The sequence below is a fragment of the Scylla paramamosain genome, chromosome 15, assembly GCF_035594125.1.
Source record: "Scylla paramamosain isolate STU-SP2022 chromosome 15, ASM3559412v1, whole genome shotgun sequence".
Lineage (NCBI taxonomy): Eukaryota > Metazoa > Arthropoda > Malacostraca > Decapoda > Portunidae > Scylla > Scylla paramamosain.
This window is the reverse complement of record NC_087165.1, coordinates 19513512-19518511: the sequence shown is the minus strand read 5'-3', so window position 1 is coordinate 19518511 and position 5000 is coordinate 19513512. Positions and strand designations below refer to the sequence as shown.

Sequence of the window (5000 nt, the reverse complement as noted above, 5' to 3'; positions counted from 1 at the left end):
TATACGTTCTTTTTCTTCCTCATTTCTATCCCAATCTCCTCAAATGGTTTCTCTTTTACATCTTTTCTCCTCTTCTTTCTCCTCGTCGTTATCGTCTATAATACCTCATCCTGCTTTTTTCTCCCTTGCACCTGTTTCCCCCTTGCAACCGTTTTCCCCTTGTAATGCCTCACCCTCTTCTTTTCTCTCTCTTTCTCTCTCCTTTCTTTTATTCCCTTTGCACCTTTTCTCGTCGTCTAACTCATCATCCTAGTTTTTCTTTTATACCCCTTGCTCCTCCTCCTACTCTTCCTCCTCATTGTTCTTCTCCTCCTAGTCCTCCTCCACCTGCGTGACGTGCGGGAGAGCAGTACCACACTGACCCGCTGTCACCTCTTGGGACATTCCGCCTGGAGAGTTCTTTCCTGCGGTGTAATCTGCCGGGCATCGCGCTTCGGGGAGATTAGCGACGGAACGAAGAAGGAGGCCAGGCTCGGGAAAGGGATGGTGAAGGGAGGAGGCGGACAATGGAAAGGGAACGAAGGGACGAAGAGAATGGAACTGTGGGAGTAAGGACCGTGGAGAGAGAGAAGAGAGATGAAAGAAACAGGACTGGAGGCAAGAATGGTGGGGAAGAAAAGAGGAAGGAAGGCAGATGCGGACGATTGGGAGAAGAAAAGGGGAGAGAAATGGAGGGATGGAGGAACGGTAGGTTTTGAGTGTAGGAAGATAAGGAGAGAGAAACAAATGGGGAAAGTAGAGAGGAGTAAAATGTTTGGGTGGAAGAAGATAAGGTAAGGAAGGTGAAAGGAAGGAGAGAAAAGGAAGATAGGAGGGAAGTAGGGAAAGATGGGGAGGATTGGAGGAAAGAAGCGAAGGACTGAGGGAAGAAAGGAAGAAGAGAGAGAAAAAGGAAGAAACTGAGAGATATAGGAATGGAAGTATCGAGGGAAGAAGGGAAGTAAGAAAGAAGGGAGAGAAAGAAAAAGCAGGAGAGAGAGAGAAGAAAGAGATGGGAAGAGAGGTAGAGAAATGGAGAATGGGAAGTAAGGAAAGAGGAAGGGAAGAAAGAAGAAAGATGGAAATAGAAGCAAGGAGAGGTGGAGAAATGGAGGGAAGAATAGGAGTTGGGCGGAGGAGAAGAAAGAGGAAGGCAAGGCATGAAGGGAAGAAGGCAGGAGAGAGAGGGAGGGAATGGCAGAAACATGTCATGCTCTGGTGTCATTTGTTGAATAGATTTGAGCTTCTGCGTCCTTCTCCTCTCATGAATTTTTCCCTTTCCTACCTCCTTCATCCCCTCACTTCCTTCCCTCACTTCCTTCCTTCACTTCCTTTCCTCACTTCCTCTCATCCCTTCCACCCTCTTCGTCTCCTATTCCGTATGTCCTCAGGCACGCTACCCTCGCACCATGATGGATGTGCTGAAGTTCAGAGTAAAACACAGGTATTTATCTACGCATGCAAGTGTATACAGGCACAAGAATCATAAAGTGGCGGAGGCGTTGCTGGAATGTTTTGTCCCAAGCCAGAGGGAGGCGTTTGGAAATGTCTTCACTCATTTTCTTTATCAGCAGCGTGCACTCCTCCCTTCTGAGAACGAAACACTCGGAATTCAAACGTGTTCATTACCCGGCACACCCACACACACACACACACACACACACACACACACTTCTGTGAAATCAGTTTCGTGGCAAGAGAAACGTGACTGCTAACTGGTGTTCCTCGTCACCACGATAATGATAATGATGATAAATACAACGTCAACAACAACAACAACAATAATAATAATAATAATAATAATATTAATAATAATAATAATAATAATAACAGATAACAGTAGTAGTAGCAGTAGTAGTAGTAGTAATGTTGATGGTAGTGATGATAATAGTAGAAATACAATATTCCTTAGCCACCACAAGGGGTCGGTTGATATATATATATATATATATATATATATATATATATATATATATATATATATATATATATATATATATATATATATATATATATATATATATATATATATATATATATATATATATATATATATATATATATATATATATATATATATATATATATATATATATATATATATATATATATATATATATATATATATATATATATATATATATATATATATAATATGTGTGCGTGTGTGTGTGTGTAGAGAGAGAGAGAGAGAGAGAGAGAGAGAGAGAGAGAGAGAGAGAGAGAGAGAGAGAGAGAGAGAGAGAGAGAGAGAGAGAGAGAATCCCTAATTTACTCTAACCACGACTTTTCTCTTTTCCGCAGGTGTGTGATGGAGACAGGGAGAAGTCTGGCTGGTGAGTGTGTGTGTGTGTGTGTGTGTGTGTGTGTGTGTGTGTGTGTGTGTGTGTGTGTGTGTGTGTGTGTGTGTGTGTGTGTGTGTGTGTGTGTGTGTGTGTGTGTGTGTGCATGCGTGCGTGCGTGCGTGCGCTTGCGGGCGCGGCTGCAAGTGTGCGTGCGTGCCTGCGTGTACTCACGTACGGTGCAGCAGGCGGCCGCAGCTTCACGTGCGAGCAGACAGCTGGACAGGAGTGTGCTGGGCTGTGACCAGCGGTGCCTCACAGTGCCTCCATAAAGCCAGCGGTGCCCCGGGGCCGTGCCTGTGCCTTGTGGGGCGGGAGTGACATGGCATCGTCGCGACCAGTGTTAAAGCTGTGCTGTCCCCGCACGCAGGCAACCTCCTGCCCTCTCTCTTCTCCATATTCCATTCCCTACGCTTGCCGCCGCCTCCTCTTCCACCTCTTCCCCCACTCCCTCTTACTTTTCTGTCCTGCTCTCACTCTTATGTAGTAAAGTATTGTTGAATGGAGTTGTTTGCTCAAGCAGGTGCCCTCTTTATAAGGCAATATACTTTTTGTTATCTGTTGCTTCTATGCTCCTCCTGTTTTCCCTAATTCCTTCTCCCCGCCTCCCCTCTGCACCTCTTTCTCCTCCTCTTCCTCCTCCTGCTGTTGCTGCTGACTCATGCACCTCACAGGACCCAACATGCCTGGCTGGGTGAGCGAGAAGGGGCCCTGCTAATCCTCCGCCGCCTCCCCAGTAGCAGCAGCAGCGGCAGTAGCAGTGGCGGCGGCGGAGGAAGCAAGCAAATGCACGGAAGATGCGAGTCTGGTGTACCTGCTTCCGATACGTGGGCGCTGGTGGGTGGTTGCGTGGCATCTCTGCGCCTTATATGTACCCTCACCTGTATTTTGCGTTACCTGAACCTGAAATATTCTTACGTGCGTTCCTTGCCTTCAGCTGCTCCGCTTTTTCGTGTGGGTGGATGAGGGACATATAGGTTGACCCACTGGCACCTTTGCTTTGCCGCTTGTCACCATGTATATGTTGGTGGAACACGCCGCGGGGGCTCAAGTGTGTGTGTGTGTGTGTGTGTGTGCGTGTGTGTGTGTGTGTGTTGGTGTGGTGTCTTTGGGGACTGTTGCGGCTCCCACGTCGAGGCTAAAGAGAATGTCGTGTGCCTGAGACAGATCTGTAAACGTTCACTCCTCCTCCTCCTCCTCCTCCTCCTGCAGCACCTTTCCACGACCCTTTTATCAGCATGGCCGTGGATGTGCGGGAGCGCGGGCAAGCGAGAGCAGATGAGTCACGGGAGGTCAGGGCGGGACAACCCTCAGTCCATATTATACCTTTAATAAGGAACAAAACACAGCGAGTAGCCCCAGCGTGTGGCGTCAGCTGTGGTGTGCTGGCAAGCTTGTGAGGCCTCGGGAGCTAGAACGTGTAGGAGGGAGAGGCATCGAGGCACAGAGGGGGAGCAGTAGGAGATAAAAGAAGTGGTGTCCGTACAAAACACAAGCAATTGCCCTGATTACAAAGGAGCTGTGTCTCTGTGCCTTTGTGATGTGTGCAGTGCTCGCCTCGTGGTCTGATGGTTGCGTGTTCGATTCTGGTTCATGGTAGTGTGTAGGTGGGAGAGGTAGCGCTTTCTCGTAAATCTACTTGTTTTCATTAGTCAGACGGAAGTTGTTGGTCTGACACTTGTGCCGCTTTGTGTTTTGTTTGGCATCGTTCGCTCTGCACAACCAATTTGAATGTTGATGTGAGAGAAAACACGGGATGGAAGCAATCAGAAGTAATTTATTCTGTGTCATTTCATGGGTTGCCTTACCCAGTCTGTACACTCTCCTCGGTGACTGTCTGCTTCTACTTTCTCACCACCTTCACTGAATAGGCACCGGTCACTCAGCAAGGTCTGGGAAGGCTAAATACAGTGAAAGGAACTGACCGCCTTTCTTCATATGCCGAGTCTAGGCACTGGATGGCGGTAGCAGCTTTTACTCTTACACTCTGAAGGAGGGAACACCTTAAACGTAAGGGAATGAAGTACTTCTTCGTCATTCCGTGTTTCTACTCATCAGCGGATTCCATCCTCAGCAGTACGTGTCCCGCCGCTGCCTGTGTGTGCAATCCGTGCCAAGTTGATTATCAGAGATGCCAAACATTGACTCTTGGTTCTGGTTATGTAGGAGGACTCAGATGTCTTCCTGGAAAGTGTGTGTGTGTGTGTGTGTGTGTGTGTGTGTTATGAGTAATGTCTTGGACGGAAACCAAGTTATTGGAATCTAAGTTTTTTTTTCTTTTCTTCTGAATTTACAATCTTACCCGAAAGAAAAAAAAATCAGTGTACCGATTTACCCCCTCTTACTATTGTTTTTTATTTATTTTTTTGTCATAGGTGTCATTTTCACAGTCTTACCTGATAATATACCTGTCAATTCTTCCTTTTTTTCACCTTCATATGAGTCTGACGTCTGCTAATAGTACTCTTGTTCCGTACATTCTGTATTCATTATGCCTCCAACAAGCGCTCCCATCAGGTCTAAGGCAGAAGTTGCACCATTTTGTACGAAGGGAATAAGGATAGATTGACTCAACATTCTTTTATGGCAATTACACGGATTTATTTACTCATAACAAGAACAAAGAATCCCAAGAGTCCACAAGCGTGACGTGACATCATTTTGTATTTCCTCGCATGA

At 46.4% G+C, this 5000-nt stretch overlaps 1 protein-coding gene across 3 annotated transcripts in view; it reads left to right on the top strand.

The window, feature by feature from the left end:
* LOC135107577 (rho GTPase-activating protein 100F-like) overlaps nucleotides 1–5000 on the top strand; it is a 149012-nt gene that overhangs the window by 44748 nt on the left and 99264 nt on the right. The gene's annotated exons all lie outside the window — the stretch shown is intronic.